The following is a 22,362-nucleotide window of genomic DNA, read 5'->3' as shown; positions in this document are numbered from 1 at the left end:
TTGTATTTCCGTCGACAGTATTTTCCACACCGATGACTTTGGAAACGTAGAACTTGCTCCTTTAACTTGTTCTCTTCTGTGCTTTTAGGTATAGCACATGTTGCATATTCTTCAATGTAAGATAACACTGCTTCATCAGTATCTGTTCCAAACTTTGGGGCATCCTTGATCCACAGCAGCATATGAATATGAGGAGCACCTCTTGCCTGGTACTCTTTTCTCCAAAAGAAATCCACTACTTCTCCAAGGGGTGAATTTTTTTTATTGCAGATGAAGGACATCATAGCCTCAAATCTATGATTGAAATATCTGCAAACATTAACCGGATCCAATGAGCACAGTTCTCCTGCTGTCTTGTATTCGATGTTTTTAATGTTTGAATTGGCCTCTCGTAGAAAATCCAGTAAATCATCCCAAGCGTACTCGGCACAGCTTAGGGTAAGGAACCATGTTGGTGTTCCTAAATTGCGTAACATGCATTTTAGTTCACCATGGCGTCGGTACCAATATTCATTTGTCCCACGCTGACAAGCCATCAGATTGATCAGTTGTGTTTCCAAATGATCATCTCGGTGCTGCACTTTCTCCATAAAATCCTTAGCAGACACATTTTGTAAATGTACTCCACTTTTTAAAATGTGATTCACTGCATAAGACAGTGCAGACAAGTCGCTTTCAAATAAAAGATGGAACAAATAAGGAATACTTTGTCGAAATCTGGGATCTTCAGCATATAGTCTTGTAGTTCGATACTCTGAAGCTGGAATCTGTTCTGGACGTTCATCGTATCGTCCTCCTTTTCCTTTAGGAAACAGCTGGGGAAAACATCGAGCTTCCAAGCTCTCCTCCCATACACTCACGGGATTTCCTTTTGCTTTCTTCATCTGAAAGAGATCAATATTGTCTCCCATAACTTCTTTCGAATGGAGAGGATGTATGCTAAAATGTTCATAAATTTCTTCTTCCTTTGACTTGTCCACTTTTTCAATTTGTCCAGTTGGTGTTTCTGTGTCTCCTTGTAAATCTTCTTCTTCTTCTTCTTCTTCTTCTATATAAATTGATTCATACCATTTGTTATTTTTTTTCAAATACAAATTTGCTCTTTGTACTTTCCGCACATCTACCAGCTCCTGCCAAATCTTCTTATTCTTTGTAGGTACACCATTAACCAGAATAATTAATGGTTCAGTTTCCAAAGTATCCGCATCAATAGTTTCCATATTTTTTTTCAAATCCAAGGGCAAATACACCACTCTACCTTTTAAACCTCTCAGTAAATCTGAAGGAGGTAATTTACCAGTTTTGGGCTCCATACGTACTATGGTCGGGAACGGATGAACACATTGAATGAGTATAGACTCATATGTATTTAATTCAGAAAGTTCAGCAGGAATAGCATCCAATTCTAAATTATTATGTACAGCTCTGGTCGGCATTCTATTTTCCTCTAACTTGTTGTAGCAGTATTTACAAATACGCTGATCTTCACCCAATTCAAAACAATTTTCAAGAAATATATATGTGGCAAAATCCATCCACTTATAATTATCTTCATTTTCACTCTTTCTGTAGAGATCAACATTCCTAGTTTGTTTTCTATAATGAGTTCTGCGGCAACAAATACAAGTAACATTTGGTCTTTCATTAGAGATTATTGCAAATTTTGTTATGTGATCATTAAATGTCTTACTTACACAAGGTTCTACATTCTCTTCCACTTCTGCCTCATTTACTGTGTCCTTCTCTGCACTGTTTTGTTCAGGACCAAAGTAACAAAACTGAATTTCATCAACAACCTTCTCTACATCTGATACCGTTCCTCGGAACAGAGCCCTATTCAATTCATTTAACTTTATTGCTGGACTTTTGGCAAAATACAACCGTCTCACAAACTTTCTCATTTCAGTATGATGAACAGCCAGCATCCTAAAATGATGGAAAACACTATTGCACACTTTTCTAGATAGACAAGCAAGAGAATGACCCTGCAAACCAGTATTCTCTCTCACTCTGCATGGATCCAGACTTTGAAGCACCTTAATCTTTTGTTTTACACTTTTTTTACTATATTCTCTTAGAAACTCTCGAAATCTGTCAATAGATTCCTGACGCACAGTGCAAATACTACTACAATTCCAAGTGTACACTGGGGCTTTAGGACGTCTCCCCATTGCCTCATCTGCCATCACTTGTACCTCATCTCTTGGAACCATTATCTCCTTCTCCATTATGCAACCATTTTTTACTTCGTATGAACGACCTCTGGTGTCAACTGCATGCAGCAAACTATTACTTTGAAAATAGCTCTCTTCATTAAAAAAAGGTTCACTACTTGAACTATGCATCCACTTTCCTAAAAAAACTTTACAAAAGTTTGTTCTGTTCACTACTCTTTTGCTTTTGCTTTGTGATTTCAGTACATTAACCATTTTATCTAATGTACGCATCCTATTCAAAATTAAAATGAATAGTTTCCTTTTTAATTCTAATGCCTTTGCTGCAATGGCTTCAATTTCTTTTTTTCTCTTGTAATATTTTGCCTTTTGCTTATATTTCTTTATATCCTTTATCAAATTGGACATAACTCTTCTCTGAAACATTTTTCTACGTATCTCTTTAAATGCTGTTTTTCTGTTTATGTTAAACTTTTCAATTGCAGAAGGTATATTTGCATTAACTAAATTCTCAATTTTTTGCTGTTCTCTATTTTTTGTTACATTTTTCCGAGAACAGACATTTTGTACATTTTTCTTTGTTTTGAATATTTTGTTTAGAAATTGTTTTTTTTGCTTACCAGAAGATTTTTTCTTTTTCCCAACATCAGCATCTTCTACTAACTTTGGTCCTCCAGTTGTCTTCAAATATAGTTTTTTTTTTAGCGTTTTTTGAACTCGAGATTTTGTAGGCATCTTAAATTTTGTTCACTGTTCTTCAGCAATACCTGAAAAAAACTAAAAAAAAAATCCGTTATTGTATTTAAATATATTACTAAATTTCTTTTCACAATAGTCACAAAACGAAATTTCTTTGCCAATTTGAATTCACACAAACTGCTCTTTTTTTGGGGCAATTGAAAATCTCTTTTACAAACTGTCACATTATGAAACCACTTTTCAGATTTTTTAAAAAGCCCATGTCCACAGTGCTACACTCCACCAAGGGCAACCAGCCTTAGTGATGCTGAATGTATTTGCATTACAGACTTAAACCTGAAAACCCCACTGGCTTGTACATACTGTGCATGACTATACACGGCAAGGACATGGGTGTGTGCTAAGCCTCTGCTTCTTCCCCCAAAAATTCGCTCCCCCTTTCCATCTAATGCAACTGTGAAATCACCAGAGCAAGACGCAATAAATCTCTGTCTATAATTCTTCTATGCACACAGAGTCATGTTTTCACATTAGTGCCAAAACGAAATTTCTTTGCCAATTTCAAAGCACACTTACTGCTCTTTTATTTTTTCAGGGGCAAGTGAAAATCTCTTTTTACAATTTGAAATCACTTTTACAGACTGACACATTATGAATCCACTATTTTTGCTTTATTTAATTGCACGTGTCCAAGCTGGTTTTTTTTCAGACCACCACCATGTGCATTCTCTGTGACTGCCTACACTCCACCAAGGGCAACCAGTCTTAGTGATGCTGAATGTATTTGCATTACAGACTTAAACCTGAAAACCCCACTGGCTTGTACATACTGTGCATGACTATACACGGCAAGGACATGGGTGTGTGCTAAGCCTCTGCTTCTTCCCCCAAAAATTCGCTCCCCCTTTCCATCTAATGCAACTGTGAAATCACCAGAGCAAGACGCAATAAATCTCTGTCTATAATTCTTCTATGCACACAGAGTCATGTTTTCACATTAGTGCCAAAACGAAATTTCTTTGCCAATTTCAAAGCACACTTACTGCTCTTTTATTTTTTCAGGGGCAAGTGAAAATCTCTTTTTACAATTTGAAATCACTTTTACAGACTGACACATTATGAAACCACTATTTTTGCTTTATTTAATTGCACGTGTCCAAGCTGTTTTTTTTTCAGACCACCACCATGTGCATTCTCTGTGACTGCCTACACTCCACCAAGGGCAACCAGCCTTAGTGATGCTGAATGTATTTGCATTACAGACTTAAACCTGAAAACCCCACTGGCTTGTACATACTGTGCATGACTATACACGGCAAGGACATGGGTGTGTGCTAAGCCTCTGCTTCTTCCCCCAAAAATTCGCTCCCCCTTTCCATCTAATGCAACTGTGAAATCACCAGAGCAAGACGCAATAAATCTCTGTCTATAATTCTTCTATGCACACAGAGTCATGTTTTCACATTAGTGCCAAAACGAAATTTCTTTGCCAATTTCAAAGCACACTTACTGCTCTTTTATTTTTTCAGGGGCAAGTGAAAATCTCTTTTTACAATTTGAAATCACTTTTACAGACTGACACATTATGAAACCACTATTTTTGCTTTATTTAATTGCACGTGTCCAAGCTGTTTTTTTTTCAGACCACCACCATGTGCATTCTCTGTGACTGCCTACACTCCACCAAGGGCAACCAGCCTTAGTGATGCTGAATGTATTTGCATTACAGACTTAAACCTGAAAACCCCACTGGCTTGTACATACTGTGCATGACTATACACGGCAAGAACATGGGTGTGTGCTAAGCCTCTGCTTCTTCCCCCAAAAATTCGCTCCCCCTTTCCATCTAATGCAACTGTGAAATCACCAGAGCAAGACGCAATAAATCTCTGTCTATAATTCTTCTATGCACACAGAGTCATGTTTTCACATTAGTGCCAAAACGAAATTTCTTTGCCAATTTCAAAGCACACTTACTGCTCTTTTATTTTTTCAGGGGCAAGTGAAAATCTCTTTTTACAATTTGAAATCACTTTTACAGACTGACACATTATGAAACCACTATTTTTGCTTTATTTAATTGCACGTGTCCAAACTGTTTTTTTTTCAGACCACCACCATGTGCATTCTCTGTGACTGCCTACACTCCACCAAGGGCAACCAGCCTTAATGATGCTGAATGTATTTGCATTACAGACTTAAACCTGAAAACCCCACTGGCTTGTACATACTGTGCATGACTATACACGGCAAGGACATGGGTGTGTGCTAAGCCTCTGCTTCGTCCCCCAAAAATTCGCTCCCCCTTTCCATCTAATGCAACTGTGAAATCACCAGAGCAAGACGCAATAAATCTCTGTCTATAATTCTTCTATGCACACAGAGTCATGTTTTCACATTAGTGCCAAAACGAAATTTCTTTGCCAATTTCAAAGCACACTTACTGCTCTTTTATTTTTTCAGGGGCAAGTGAAAATCTCTTTTTACAATTTGAAATCACTTTTACAGACTGACACATTATGAAACCACTATTTTTGCTTTATTTAATTGCACGTGTCCAAGCTGTTTTTTTTTCAGACCACCACCATGTGCATTCTCTGTGACTGCCTACACTCCACCAAGGGCAACCAGCCTTAGTGATGCTGAATGTATTTGCATTACAGACTTAAACCTGAAAACCCCACTGGCTTGTACATACTGTGCATGACTATACACGGCAAGGACATGGGTGTGTGCTAAGCCTCTGCTTCTTCCCCCAAAAATTCGCTCCCCCTTTCCATCTAATGCAACTGTGAAATCACCAGAGCAAGACGCAATAAATCTCTGTCTATAATTCTTCTATGCACACAGAGTCATGTTTTCACATTAGTGCCAAAACGAAATTTCTTTGCCAATTTCAAAGCACACTTACTGCTCTTTTATTTTTTCAGGGGCAAGTGAAAATCTCTTTTTACAATTTGAAATCACTTTTACAGACTGACACATTATGAAACCACTATTTTTGCTTTATTTAATTGCACGTGTCCAAGCTGTTTTTTTTTCAGACCACCACCATGTGCATTCTCTGTGACTGCCTACACTCCACCAAGGGCAACCAGCCTTAGTGATGCTGAATGTATTTGCATTACAGACTTAAACCTGAAAACCCCACTGGCTTGTACATACTGTGCATGACTATACACAGCAAGGACATGGGTGTGTGCTAAGCCTCTGCTTCTTCCCCCAAAAATTCGCTCCCCCTTTCCATCTAATGCAACTGTGAAATCACCAGAGCAAGACGCAATAAATCTCTGTCTATAATTCTTCTATGCACACAGAGTCATGTTTTCACATTAGTGCCAAAACGAAATTTCTTTGCCAATTTCAAAGCACACTTACTGCTCTTTTATTTTTTCAGGGGCAAGTGAAAATCTCTTTTTACAATTTGAAATCACTTTTACAGACTGACACATTATGAAACCACTATTTTTGCTTTATTTAATTGCACGTGTCCAAGCTGTTTTTTTTTCAGACCACCACCATGTGCATTCTCTGTGACTGCCTACACTCCACCAAGGGCAACCAGCCTTAGTGATGCTGAATGTATTTGCATTACAGACTTAAACCTGAAAACCCCACTGGCTTGTACATACTGTGCATGACTATACACGGCAAGGACATGGGTGTGTGCTAAGCCTCTGCTTCTTCCCCCAAAAATTCGATCCCCCTTTCCATCTAATGCAACTGTGAAATCACCAGAGCAAGACGCAATAAATCTCTGTCTATAATTCTTCTATGCACACAGAGTCATGTTTTCACATTAGTGCCAAAACGAAATTTCTTTGCCAATTTCAAAGCACACTTACTGCTCTTTTATTTTTTCAGGGGCAAGTGAAAATCTCTTTTTACAATTTGAAATCACTTTTACAGACTGACACATTATGAAACCACTATTTTTGCTTTATTTAATTGCACGTGTCCAAGCTGTTTTTTTTTCAGACCACCACCATGTGCATTCTCTGTGACTGCCTACACTCCACCAAGGGCAACCAGCCTTAGTGATGCTGAATGTATTTGCATTACAGACTTAAACCTGAAAACCCCACTGGCTTGTACATACTGTGCATGACTATACACGGCAAGGACATGGGTGTGTGCTAAGCCTCTGCTTCTTCCCCCAAAAATTCGCTCCCCCTTTCCATCTAATGCAACTGTGAAATCACCAGAGCAAGACGCAATAAATCTCTGTCTATAATTCTTCTATGCACACAGAGTCATGTTTTCACATTAGTGCCAAAACGAAATTTCTTTGCCAATTTCAAAGCACACTTACTGCTCTTTTATTTTTTCAGGGGCAAATGTAAATCACTTTTACACACTGACACATTATGAAACCACCATGTGTAACTACAACAAAAACAATTCCCATTTCTATTATTCATTTCTTAAGTTACCACATACATACCCTCTCAAACTGTAAACTCACCTTTAAAATTAGTTAGTTCTGAAAGAAATGTGACACTCAAACAGCAGATTATCAGAGCCAGGATCTCTGTTGTGTTCACCTGTCTCCTCTCAGCAGAACCAGATAATGGCAAACTTTCCCTCTATTTTTCCACACATATACATGTAAGTTTCAAATCTCAGTGCTTCCCCCTTTTTTTTAAATGTAATCACACATTTCTATTGGTTGAAAACCAACCCTTTTCCAAAAGTACCCTGCCCCCAACTTGACTTCTGCCTAGTACCCTTCCCCCAACTTGACTTCTGCCTGCTACCATAGCAACAGCTCATGGAACACTGCTGTGTGCAGTTAGGTCAGAAGTTCGACACACAATGTTTCAATTCCACAGAGCAAGAGTGCTTGACTTTTCAAACCTAACAGCAAATCCATAGTACTGTTCTTTGGTTACACATTTTTTTGTACCAATACAAAACATGCTTCTATTAATTTTCACATACAGCCTAGTTTTTATTCTGGAATGGTATGAAACAGCCAATCAGTTCTTTTTTTTTTGAAAAAAATATGTATGCCTCCATTTCCAAACTGTCTTTCTTTTCATATTGCCATTCTACTGAAAGACACCTCCTGAGTGCATCCAGTTCTCCTTTGAAGATGTTCACAGTGTGGATTGTAGGGCACAGCTATGTCTTCTGGAGTGAAAAGTATGCAGAGAAAACAGATATGGTGAGAGACCTTGCTTTGCCAAATGTAGACATTAAATGGATTGGTCAGAGAGGGTTAAAGTGGCACCAATTGATGCCATTGGTAAAATCCTTCATTCAAATCCAACACCCTGACCTCATAATAGTGCACTGTGGTGGCAATGACCTAGGCACTTTGACTGGGGTAGGTCTGGAAATGCTTATGAAGGACACCTTTGCACAACTGTTTACACTTTTCCCTAAAACTGCCTTTGTGTTTTCCAACATATGCCAAAGGCAAAAATGGAACTGGTCCAATCATTTCTGTCCGCAGATTGACAAAGCAAGAAAGCACGTCAACAAATCTGTTTCTGCTTTCCTCCGTGACTATGGTATGGGTGGCATTTACCACAACAACTTGCGTTATGACATGCAAGACATTTATAGAGGAGATGGTGTGCACTTCAATGATGAAGGGAACAGAGTCTTCCTCTTGAACCTTAGACTCTGCATCGGTACTTACTTGTAGGTACCACTCAAAAAATGACTTCATAAACACAACAGCTCTTTTTAGAGCTCCCTAATTTCTAAACTCTTAAATCTGCTTTTCATTTATTTTTTTTTATTTTTTTTACCGTACGCTTACCGTAAGCTTACCGTACGCGTACCCCGTGATTTTTTTTAAAATCAATAAATGTTTTTATTGTACTTTTCTGTCCTTCTTTGACCCCCTTACAAATGTTAGGGGGTCTGTAACTCTCCTCATTGCCCCCTTTCCTTGTTTTCACTCTTTTTTTTCAGAGTGAAATACACAAAATGGCGGCCGCCGCTTCCTGGTTTCGACCGATTCGAATGTTTACTAAGATCTAAGAGCCAATCAGAATCGCGCTCGCGCACGCCACCGTACGCTTACCGTAAGCGTACGGTAAGCGTACCGTAAGCGGGCTCAGATATATATATTGATTTAAAGGCTATTTTCTCAGAATCTACTGAACAGATTTACACCAAACCTACAAAAGGCACTTCCTTGACCTAGGGACTACCTCTCTGCCAAATTTTGAGTAATTCTGTTCAGCCATTCAGGCTGTAGCTCGTTCTAAAGGTCCTATGGAAAAATGCATGGGAAAAACGCGTTTTGGGACCCCCTTTTATCTCAGCCCCCGCTTGATGAATCCCCCCGAGACTTTCAGGGTAGGAGCGGAGCGTAGCGCCCCACCTATTTTGAGAAATTCGTGAGGATTCGTCGACCGGCGCCAAAGTTATTCAAAATAGAATGTTGAGGTTTTCCTATGGAAACGTGGTCCTAACTATAACTACCTACTGGCGACCGCCAGTAGGTAATATATATATATATATATATATATATATTGTTTCAGTCTTTTAGCACTTTTTAAGCCGTTTTAGTCATTTAAATGTTTCTCAGTATACTACAGAAGTCTTTATCAGACAGTGTTATTGAAGTGATGTCATGGTCGTTTAAACAGTTCACATTTCACATCACACAGTTCATACAATGACGCAATCAGTACCTTGTGCACATAGTATGTCCACTCAGGTACAGAATACGTTCGACAAGGCACTCTTGCTAATTTTGACCTTCTCAATCTTTGTTGGTCTTCCTCTGTATCACTTCCACCTCTCCACTCTGTCTCCTCAATGAAAGTCAGTGGTATTTGATCAACAGACACACTTACTTTTAATTTCCTTTGATTATTGTTTCGTGGAAATTAAACTTTGAGCTAGACTCTTCTTGTTTCAGTGCTTGCTCATTCTCCCAGATTATCTATTCGTACTGATGCTGTCTCAGTAGTTTTCTTAAGTTTAGTTTCTTCTTCTTCATCAGAGACCTCAATGTCAGATTGTGAAATGACAGGCATTTGATTTGGTGCAACAATTTGCAGTTCTTCACCCCTTTCTTCTTGCTGTTGTTGTGATCTCCATGTTGTTGCTCTTTATTGAGGTTCAGCTTGTGACGATGCAGTCTCTAGTGTTCTTCTTTCAAACTCAAAGAACACAATTTCTTCATATGGATTTCTCACTCTTCTGTTGTGCGATAGGTGCACCCAGTTTAACTGCAGTTTTCACAACCAGGATCTCCTGGAAGGAGCCTTTCCATCTTGTTTTCAAACAAGTTTTCCGAACGTGTTTCTTGATCATGACCCAGTCCCCTTTATTGAGGCCATGGAACTGTTCTCGATGTGAATGTAGTGTAGCAGCAAACACCTGGTGAGTGAGAGGACTTACTGCATCAGTCAATCCCTTGCAGTAATTGTGTATCATATCATCTGTGCTGTTCACAAGTGCATTTGCAAGTACAGCGGGCAATCTTATTTCACGCCCCATGAGAATCTCATGAGGTGATAAAACAGTCTTCCTATCTGGGATTTTTCGAATAATCATCAGCACCAAAGGCAAATAATCAGGCCAATTCAGTGATGTTGAGGCATAGGCTTTGGCCAAACAAGACTTTATTGCACCTTTGAACTGCTCAATAATACCAGAACCTTCAGGTTGATAGATATAATGCAATCTCTATACAATTTGCAATGCTGTACGTGTCATCTTCAGGGCCTCTTTGTTAAAGTTTTTTCCTTGATTTGATTCCAGAGAAACCTGCATACCGTACCTGGGAATCACTTCTCACAAAAGCAGTTTTTCTACAATGAGACTGGCATTTCTTTTGATTGGGTAGGTAAAACGGTGCACATTATGACCAGGCTGTATCTCAATGTGTTGCAAGCAGGCATCTCGATAAAGTCCATCTGCAATCTGTTGAAGGGACCACCTGATCTCCATATGTGACTCAGTCTAACGGGAGTTCTTTTCCTTACACACATTTGTTGGAACGACACACAATGATGGTCCAGTTCTTCTACAAGAATCCTAAATCTGGGATTATGCCAGTTCTTGCAACTCTCCCTAGATGTGTCTGTCCATGGAAGTGTTGTGTCATTGGAAACAACAATCAGGCAACACTGGTCTCCCATCAGCTGACAACCAAATGTAATTTGCGTTTTTTCCACATCCTGCACTGTTCCAACCGTGCTGTTCTGCTTCTGAAACATGTTCTTGTACTCTTTTTAATTCTTCCCATGCGTCCGCAACTAACATCAATAGAGAAAAGACAGTGTCTTCCTCAGATTTACATGCAAAAGTTCCATTAAATATGCAGGTCACTATTGCAGAATACCAAACAACTTTGTTGTAGTGCCTGTTTCCGACTGCAATGTAACCATTGCCACTCTGGAGTGCTGCACATTTAATCACAGCAATTCCAGCAGGCTATTGGAGAGCTTCCAAAAGATTTCTCACATGCTCATCATTGCTTATGTGAGTTCCAGAAGAGGTCATGAAACCTCTTTGTGACCCCAATTGCCAAAAATCATGGACAACGCCAAAGCCATACTGACTATCTGTAAATATATTCACATTTAATTGGGCTGTCAAAATGCAAGTTGTAGTAAGGGGAATTAATTATGCAATCTGTGCTGAGATAATACTTCGAAGCCATGAAGTTTCCACAATGTCTTTAAGTGTGTAGACAGCTTAAGCTTCTTTTAGAATACCTTCATTTTTCTCAAATATGAGCTGTCAACAAAAGTACAGAATCAGCTCATTCCGAGGTTCATCTGTAATGTCAGGTCTTGGCTTTCTGCAGAAATCCGTGACATCTAGGCAATCATGTTCAACTTCCTCACAAACAGTATCAGTTATAGGGAGCAAATTAGATGGGTTTTAGGATCTGGCAACATTTCACAGTCACGTTGTCACTGTCAGTCACTAAGATCTGTTGTTCGTACTTTGCAAGTCAATTGTATGTCATGTATTGTGCTTTTGTTTGTGTCAGCAAAATTTCAATTGACTGTCGGACCATTAAAATTAAAGGGTATCCCATCATTATGCACTCACTCATCTCCATACTAACCTCTACTGTGGTCAACGCTTTAAGGCAGCCGGGCAGTTTCGTCTCCAGGGTCAAAGGTTTTCAAAAAGTATGCCACAGGTTTTCGAGCATCTCAATGCATCCAAATAAGAACTTAGAGAGCACAGCCCTCCTTCTCTCTGCAAAATAAATTAAACATCTTTAATGTAACCAGGCATTCCTTGTGCCAGGACACAACTGAGACTTTTCCTAATCTCTAGGAAAGCTTTCCAACAATTATTGTCCCAAGGAAGCAGATCAGGCACATCTTTGCGTGTTAGCCTCAGTAAAGGCTTAGTCACTAGGAAAACGTTTGGTGTCCACTGTCTACAGTAGCCAGCCATTCCCAAAAACTACCTGACTTCTCTTTGTGTTCGAGGTGGATTCATCAGAAGAATTGCTTCTACCCTCTCGGGTGACACCTTTCATGCTCCTTACTCAATATTGTGTCCCAGATACTGAACTTCAGTTTGACAATGCTGCAACTTTCCTAGAGACACCTTGTGTCCATTCTTAGGTTATATAAGAGTGCAATCGTATCCTGCTTACAGACGTTTTGTGTCTCTGATGTCACCAGTAAATCGTCTATATATTGTACAAGTAATGATTTGTAGGACATCTGCAATGACTCCAGATTCATTTTCAAGATCTGGTTAAAGATGGAAAGACTCCCTGTATACCCTTGTGAGACTCTGCACCATGCTAAAACTTTCTGCTGAAACACGAAGGAAAAAAGGTATTGACTATCTTCATGTAATGGCAATGAGAAATGGACAAAGATCAATAACAGTTAATCATTCTGCAGTGCACAGGATCTGGTAAATTATAGTGGCTGGATTCGATACTACGAGACAACATGGAGCAACAATGCTATTAATTTTTAGAGATCCTGCATAATTTGATACTTACCTTTGGGCTTCTGTAAATCCACGAACCAAGAGTTGCATGGAGTCCCAACAATTCCCTCAATATTCCTTTGATCAGCATGTCTTCATTTACAGGTGTTATTCCGGCAACTCTGATGCCAAATTGTATGTTGGTGTTCTTGGATACACTGCATTTGGTTTTAGTTTGACTCAGACTAATTCTATACCTGTTACTAGTCTGATATATTTTCCTGTGAAATCCGATACTTCTGGGTTCACTGTTTCTTTCAAATAAGTAGGTTAGTCTTCAATTGTTTTTACTGCGAATAACAACCATACAGCTGAATCTTGTTGTGCCTTTTTGAATTTATTGTCCTCATCATAGTTCTGAAATTTGACACCGTCCGGTGTGCAGTAAATTGTGCAGTTTAACTTGCACAACTAATCTCTTCCTAGCAGGTTCACAGAACTAGAATCACAAACAAAGTGAGGATTTTCATCAAATGAACCTATTTTTACAGGAACTTTCTCTCAAAACTCCGTTTGCGATCTGTTTATTTAAAACTCCTACAACTTGGATCCTTTTCCCAAGAATGATAGGACTGGGACTGATAGCTCCAGTATCAATCAGAAATGAAATGGGTGGCCATTCACCTCACCTTCTACGAATGGACCTCTCTGGTCTACCTCAAAGACTGCACCAAGCATGTAACCTTTCTCCCCCTTCAGGCACTGTCATTGCGAATTGCCGAAGCATAGACAATCATTATCAAATATAGGGAACTGTTGAAATGTTTTCTGATTTTGGTTCTGGAACGGCTTTAGGTTCGCCTTGGACAACTGTTTCAAATTAAATCTAGATTTTTCCATATTTTGTGGGATCATCTGGGCTTGGGGAACTTGCATCATCGGGATCTGTTTTTGCATTGGTGCTTGCCTCTGCTGGACTGACACGTTTTGCATTTGTACGAGATTTCCACTCTGTATTTTCATTTACTCCATCAGAATCAAACCTGCACTCCCTCTTCCATTGCCCAATCTTGTTACGATAGTGCCAAGGAGTCATTTTCTTCAAAGTCGCATTATTCATACCAGAATTCAGATCTACTAGAACACCTGTACCTTGTGAAACACCAAATCCTCCTTGAGTACCTTGCACGCCTGCTTGTTCGCCAACACTTTGGATACCACCTTCATTTCCTTCAAAAGACTTGTTCTGAAACCCTCTCTGAGCGTACTGTGTGGGCCAACATAAATTTCTCCTGAAGCTTTTTCTACTTAATTTCTTTTTTCATCACTACAATATTTTGCATAGCTCAGGATTTCATCAAGTGAGTTATTCTGCCAGCAAACTACACTCTGATGGATATGCTCACTGATCTCTGGTCTTAACCCAATGACAAACTGAGATACAAAGAATCACATATCACTTGGAATTAGATATTCTCACCCACTGTGCTGTTGAAACACCTGAAGCAATTGCTCAGGTTCTACACAATTCTGCAGCTTTATGCAAAACAAAAATAAGCACTCTTTGTCTGCTCCACTAACGAAATCAAAGGCAATTTACCAATTAAAATATGAAAGTTTTTACACCTTCCAACTTTCACCCAAAAAGATTTTCACATTCGCAAGTAAAATCTCGGCCAGCGGGAAATCACCCTAAACAACACAGCGTCACCCATTTCACAATCAGATTCTGCCAACATCAATCAATAATAGTACAATCACAACAGGTTATTAATGTCCCATTGTCAATTTGTATAGATAGTTGACAGTACCTCGCGATCTACACAACAAAGCTTTAGCAGACAGGAAAACCTTAAGGTGTATTCTACACTTGTCTAAATATCTATTAAGTGTCTTGTATACTTCTCAGTATCCCGGGATTTTAGGCTGCACTGAACCTGATATCTTTTCAACTCATTCACTAAAAACAATGAACATATAAATGCATCAAATCATTCAAATCTCATATTCCGAATGACTTCTCAATAGAGCCAACAATTAATCACAAATCACCGACGCTTCACCCTATTATTTCTCACACCATCAAACAGCAGCTGCCTTTGAAAATTGCACCTTGTCAGTCTTCAGGTTCTGGACATTGGGCTTTAGAACTCGGGCATTACTCTAACTCAGGCAAGTATTTTATAGCTCCTCTCCTCAAGACGTTAAACCATATACCTGCTACCAGAAACTACAGGAGCTGGTATCAATCTAAATATAAATGAATTAACAGCTCTAACTCACACCAACGGGGGTGAGCCCCGCTCCAGTGTTTTGTCTCTTACTTCTCTGTGACAGACCTTTGCCGTCGTATATGAGAAGATCAGGAGCTATGCATCACAAATTAAAATCACTATTTCTAGATTTAGACAATAATAAGAGTTAATTGTAAAATTTCAAGGTTTTAATTTCAGTAAATTTTAGTAAGTCTTCTTCCTCTTATTATTCTATTAGTTAAAAGTATCAGTCAAATTACAGAATTGACCATAAAAATATGGTTAGAACAAATTATGCATTCAGCATGTTCCCTATTTTAAAGAATGGGGCAAAAATTGTGTTAGCACAAACCCATAAAGAGCTCAAGTTTGAGAGGCAAGAGTGAGATAGAGCATAAAGCTCAAAACTCAACCAGTCAATAACATCTGTACTTCCCATTTAGAGAGGTTCTCCAAACGTAGTAATGCCCCAGCAATGAAGCAAAATAGTCATGCAGTAGCAGCAGTAACTGAATTTAGCAATCAGGTCGGAAAGGGATGGCAAATGAGCGTTCAGCACAAAAGCTGTTAGCATCCAGCATAAAGGGTATGGAGCAAGGATCTGGGATAAAGGCATTAACATACTCTAGGAACATGTACTAATGTAAACAGTTGAAAAGAAATGTTGCAATTGTATCTCCTTCTCCTCTCGTCCAGTCAGCTTTTGGTGTTGTTCTGAGAACCGACTCTCCTTTTCTTTTCTCACGATTTCGCAAAAAGAACTTAAAAATAATTTTCATGAAGTATGAAACATTATTAAAACTATATCTATGAACGAGGCATTTCGATTCCTAGACCTCCTTTCCCATGGGCATGATCACATTCCTAACCTTCTAATAAAATTAATTGTATGTTAGCTAAAAAATAGGCTTTGCAAAATAGAAAAAAACTTGCTGCAACGAATATTATTCAGAAACACATCTCTTCATTATAAAATGAGAAAAATATGTTAATACATCAACATTTTCTATTTCTGCATTGTATTTAGTGTGTGAAATAAGAATTCATTTTATTTAACAATGAAGTGTTTCTTGCAAACATTTCAAAATGTTATCATTAACCAGGAACATTCTGCAATGTGATGTGAAGCTTTTATTAAAGAAATGTCAGGGTAAGATCAACTTTTAAGCATTTTGTGCACACGCTAATGCAGGGCTGTCCAAGGCCCAGCTGATTCTTGTGGATCCCTGATTTCCTGGCTGGTGTAGGCTGGGGTAGGTCTTAATCCCCCAGAATGTTCTGGGGCGTGGTAGGCTGGGCCAGCCTTCCTGATGCCGTAAAGGCACTGTGACACTACTGCAACGCAGGACGCTAATACAGGGCCGCCCGCTGATTCTTGTGGATCCCTGCTTTTCTGGCTGGTGCTGGTGAGAGTGGGACTTGGTTTCCCAGCATTCTCTGTGGTGTGGGAGGGCGGGACAGCCTTCTCGAGACCTTAAAGGCACTGTGACACTCCCGCAGCAGTTCAGGACGCTAATACAGGGCGGTCTGAGGCCCCGCTGATTCTTGTGGATCTCTGCTTTCCTGGCTGGTGCTAGCCAGAGTGGGACTTGGTCCTGAAGCATTCTCTGTGACTTGGGAGGCAGGGCCTGCCTTCCCGACGCAGTAAAGGCATTATGACACTCCGACAGCATGCGCCCTGCCCGGGCAAAGCCTAGACCAAGGACAGACCCGTTTGTGCCTGTCTGCAGCCGATCGAGGCTGAGCTGTGCACCCCCCTTGTGGTTCCATTACAGGAGGGGCACCAAAATTCTGGGGACTTTGTAAGGTACTATAGAATTTCTAAGGTGGATGTCTTTTAAGGACACAAACTATTTTTACTTGTTTTATTATCACCGTATCTGGTTAAACCTTGTGCTGGCTATTAACCTTGCTAGGATGGATAAACGCAAGACAAACCTAGGGCCTCCAGTCACCAGCACTATCCTTGATGGCTTTCTCGAGTCGGCTGTTGGGGTTTTATATAAAGAAATAGAACTGGCTGAATGTAGAATTTCTCTTTCTTCACACCCCCACATGGTTACAGTTCAACAGCTGGCAAAAGTGGGGACCATGGTTCAGCGGCGATACAACCAGTAGTTACCCTATCCCCCATTGTTTTCTGCAACCACCCCGCCAGTCACCATGAAATTAGAATGCTAAGCGAGGGTGGGGATAAAAGTTTGAAACCCAAAGGTGGATAAAGGAAAAGGGGAGAACTGGGAACAACCTCTAAGAAACAACACTTGGTCAAACAAAAGCGTTTGCTAAGTCCTGACTTGGCCGGGAATACTTCAGCTAATCACTGGGGAGAAGATAGGATTCAACTCCTTTTAGAGGAGTTCTACCCTAGGATAACAAATCTCCTATGAGATATCCTAAAGCCTATATTCTCCCTTTTGGGGAAAATAGAAAAACAGCTCTCTAGTGGAAATTACTGAAGAAGGGTGCCAAATAGACCCCCGCAAGAGAACCTGGTAACCCAGGACTTAGTTCACCAACCTGAACCTGTAACTAGGTTTGCCTTCTACAGTTGGTTCGTATCTCTCCCAAGACCATGTACAGGGGCCTGACCTTGGCACTGTTAGGTGTGCCAGCAAACAAAGGAAACAGGATGCCGGGATGAGTGTCAAGCCAGATTGTCCTCAGGTTGGCAGAGATAGGTCTATCCCGGGGATCAAAAATGTATCACATCGACAGCAGGCTGCTTTTATGCCCCAGTTTCTAGACATCCCTGATAGTCTGCATTCACCATGGTTTTAGTGGGAGCCCCTCCCTTAGTAGAAGGCACACAGGAATCTTGTGAAATCTTATTAATAATTTCACTTATTGGTGCAGAAGGAATGTAGATGGTAAATCTGCCATTGTCGATAAAATTATCATGGCCCATACAGTAAATTGGGTTAGCCCCACAGAGAAATCTGCTGATATAGTTTTAAGTTTTAAGGACCCAGAGTGCATTCGTATTTTGCTGTCCTGTTTGAATTTTTTTAACCCAATTTTCAGCAAAATAAGTGTTTGCCCATAAGGGTTCTTTTATAAACCTCCACTTGGCTATCCTCTCAACATACAATGTAACCAAATGAATAGATCCCCACACAATGTGTCCTCCATGGTGAACTTTGCCCACCTCAACTCATCTGAACCATCACCAGGGCTCACAAAAAAATATTGACGCCTGACCCAAAGTAGTCAATTGGAGGTATCCACCCAATGGGAGTTTGCTATTACAGTGCCATTTTTAGCTCTATCTAAGTGTACTCCAAATAAAGAAAAGATCAATGTTGTATGTGGGCGAGGTTTCAAGTTCCTTTCATGGAACATTGAAGGGTTTCGGGATAAATGTAATAATGAAGATTGGCTGACATAACTCAAAAACTATGACATTGCATGCTGTCAGGAAACATGGTATGTAGATGCCATTACTTTCAATGGATATAAATCATACTGTTCACAAGCTATCCCTTCATTTGCAAGGGCGGGAAAAGGGGTTTAGCTATTTTTGTTTCATATGCCATTACAAATTTGACAGTGAAATTCATAGCCTCAAGACCGTGCTATCAAATTCTGAAACTGCAAGTGAAACATATGTTAAATGTGGCTGTAGTAAATGTAAATGTTAATTTACACAACCAGTAGAAAATTTACAAGAATTAGTGAAGCTGTTGTCAGATTCTGTGGAAAGACAACGGATTAGTGATAGTACAATATTACCAAATGTCCTTATCGAGAGAATTGCATCTGTGAATTTTCAAACCTTCAGAGGGACGCTACAAATGATTTTAAACATTCAGCCTATGGTGAATACATAAATCAGGGAAAATTAAGTCATAATTTCATTTTCACCATGGATTACTGCCCTCTTGGAAATTTATATCATCCTACGTTTACTGGTAGAGGCAATGGCAGCATCATAGACTTTGTGTTCTTAACAGAAGATCTTGCAGATCAACTTTTGCAGTATGAAGTGTGCCCGCTCCCATTTAGTGATCACAACCCCATTTCTTTAAGTTTTGAGTTCAGCCTTTTAGTAGGTATACCGGAAATTGATAAGACTCCTGTCAATTATTCAGCAAATAAAGGAAGACATGGCTCCAGATACGATTTTGAAGGGTTTTACTAAAATTAGTAATTTGTGGCCTCTGAGCTGTATACAACTGAGGCAGCCGGGTTCCACCCTTTTAGATTTACTCAGGAATCCCCCTCTGGCCGATGGTCTCTTTGCGCCTGCTATGTAAGTGTGGGGGGAGAAACGAACATTAGCCAATTATACCATGACCTTGCCCATGACCTCCAAAGGAATACATACAACTAATCCAGATTAGTATTATTATTATTACAAAGCCAGGAACAGGTGTAACAGTTGGACATACAAACACCTCAGAACGAGAGTGTAAAGATCAAAGGGTACTAATACAAAGCAAAACCTGCAAATAATGTTAAGTCTATGCAACATACACAGAGTAACTAATTCCAAAATCAGGACGCAAATAATCATGGAGACCACATACAGAGTGGTTTTCATTAGTGGGATATAAACAAAAACATTCTCTGTCCCTACACTACCACTATCGTGACATCCCTACTTAGCATTTCCCAGGCAAGTCTCAGAAAGGTGTCAGCACATGAAGACTTCCAAAAAAGCACACTCTCGTTTTATGGATCATAAGCATGAAGCTTCTGAGATCGTTCTAATTTGCTCTTCCCTCTCCTGGTAATTGAGAAGTCCCCCGGGCTCTGTCCCTAGCCCCAATCAATAGTCGAAAATCACACCCACTAATACGTCATGTGACTATTTCATCCAGTTGAACACATTCTTGTAGGCAATTTTCCATGAAGTAATAGTACATACAAGCTCTTGCTCGATGGCCTTGGTTCCCAGGGCTGTCCAGACATGGAAGACATCCTCCTACATTATCAGCTCCACTTTCTCAAAGACATCCTCTTCTTCCTATGTCTGTCTACTTCCTAAATCAAAGACAATATTTTAACTAATGAGGATGAATTCTTGCACCTCTAACAGAAATGAGAAAGAACACTTTTCCACAGACACATAACTCTAATAGTTTCATTTAGAGCAAACAGGGAGAAACGGAAGTCAGGCCTACCCGATTCAGCTAACATAAGTACAAACTTGCGTATAATATACATGAATATACAAATTGTCTTTATATAGAATTTCATTAGTCATAAATATACTTAACACATATATAATTCAACTAAATACACACATTTCTCCGTTAATACTTTGATTACATGAAAAAATCTCTAACACTCCGACAAACATTACTTCACACTGCAATACGCTGATTTTTAACACAACAAAGATTATATGCAGATGCTGACTACCCATGATTATAATGCATCCCTAAACATGAAAGAGCAAAATGTTGCTGTGCTCTATCACAACCAAGCCACTAAAAGAAGGCCCTCCTACTTCCTGGTTTAGTCTAACTACTAATGACATTCCAGAAAATTTAGAGGGCATCAGGGCAGCAAGTAAAAACTATAGGCTAGCCCTAGAAGAGAGGAGGCATGAGATCAGAAACAAGGCCTGGGAGGACTTAGAAGCAGCCAGTTTGAGAAACACCTGATTACTCTGGGAGGTTGTAAACTGGCCCTTTTTCATAGAAAATCCCCCAACTGTATTGAGTGTCACATCCTTGAACAGGACTGGTTTAATAATTTCTCCACAGTTTTTAACACGGATCAAGAGGAGATCGCACCATGATAATGCTATAAGGCCTGATCCCCCGCTAATAAAGGAGGACTGCCTGGCTGATCCTATGAGTCTTCCCTCCGCTGTTGCAGCCATCCAAACTGCAGCGAGTGGTAAGGATAATGTAGGCCCTGATGTGGCTCCAATAGATCTTTTTAAACACAACCCTGACTTTTGAGCCTCTCTTTAGACAAAAGTCATGAAGGCATCAGTTAGGGACAATTTATTGAGTCCTGGAGTGAGGCCATAATTATTCCAATTTTGAAAAAGGGTGATCAGAATTTTCCTGCTTGCTAAGATTCTTGAGCGGGTCATACTGGAAAAACTAGAGGATTGAGAAGAGACCAGTTACTTTTTTTGACCTTTTCACAATCTGGTTTTAGCCCCAGTTTAGGGACGTTAGTGCAGGCCCTTAATTTAAACCTTATCTGAGGGGGAAGTATCTCTAGGCCAGGAGAGGTGCCCTTCACATGGCATTTATGTATCTCTCTTGTTTCTTTGACCTAGTTAACAGGAAGAAATTGTGGGTTTTAATGGAGCAGGCGGGCGTGGATTCTTCCTTGCTGGACCTTGTCAAGTCTATGCCCTGGGACACAACCATTAATGTGTGTTATACACTTCTAGGGGACTCTTAAAAACCTGAAAAGGGTGAGTAGAGGAGTGAGGCAGGGATGCATCCTAGCTCTATTTTTGTTTTTATTTTTTTATTAACCCCCTTGACATTTCCTTAGGGGCCTGCGTATCGGCTCTCATGTAGTCCTGATTCTTGTGTACCCTGAGGATGCAGTTCCCTTAGGGTTAACTGCAAATGACCTTCAAAGTCTTTTAACTGCTTTTAATGATTTTAATGAGTAAATTAAATCTTAAGGCAAATCATCAAAAATCATTTATAATGACCGGTGTCCCCAAAATTACAATGTCTAAATGTTTTAATATTGGAGGGATACCAATAGAAAAAGTATCTTCTTTTAATTATCTAGGCCTCCTGATTGACATTAATGGGACTTGGGAAAGTTTAATTAGTCAGAGATCGCAATAGCTGGGGATACCTGGGGATGTGATTTTGAGCTTTGCAAAAAAGCAAAAAATTATTTGGCGCAAACCGATCAGGGAGATGATCCAATTCTACAAAAGTAAGTGTCTATCTCTGGGCTCTTACGGGCCAGGAGTGTGGGGTTATACAGTTCCAGGAAAGTTGCTCAAATCTACCACAAGTTGTATCAAACATGCAGAATTAGGGATGGGATTTTTGGAACATTTTAATTGGTATAACCCCTTTATTATTATGAGTAAAATTATGGAGCACGCCCAGGGCCAGCTTCTCTAGGAAAGTTCTACAGGATTGTCTGAATCTTGATAACATGACTGCTATCCCATGGCTGGCTTATGTTAAAAAGGTTTTTAATAATTTAGGGCTGAGTGTCCTTTTCAACTTTCCAGAAGGCATAAGCTCCCAGATAAAAGGAAGGGTGAAAGAGATTTTTACCTCTTATAGAGAAGAGACACATATTGAAAAGTCTCTCAGTTTAAGTGCAGCTATCAATTATATGTAAATGTTTAATGCTCCTGGAACAGAATCTTATTTAACCTGGTTGAGTAACCCGCAGCACAGATT

General features: G+C 39.7%; 1 long non-coding RNA gene across 1 annotated transcript in view; it reads right to left on the bottom strand.

Moving 5' to 3' along the window:
* The window catches only part of LOC146856777 (uncharacterized), a 923,944-nt gene that overhangs the window by 217,639 nt on the left and 683,943 nt on the right, over window positions 1-22,362 (bottom strand). The window contains exon 5 of the long non-coding RNA XR_014979499.1: window positions 19,881-19,996. This is a non-coding gene — a long non-coding RNA (uncharacterized LOC146856777). The remainder of the gene's footprint in view (window positions 1-19,880; window positions 19,997-22,362) is intronic.

Source organism: Triturus cristatus, chromosome 3_2, assembly GCF_964204655.1.
Source record: "Triturus cristatus chromosome 3_2, aTriCri1.1, whole genome shotgun sequence".
Lineage (NCBI taxonomy): Eukaryota > Metazoa > Chordata > Amphibia > Caudata > Salamandridae > Triturus > Triturus cristatus.
The sequence above is the reverse complement of the archived record's forward strand: the minus strand, read 5'-3'. Positions and strand labels throughout refer to the sequence as shown.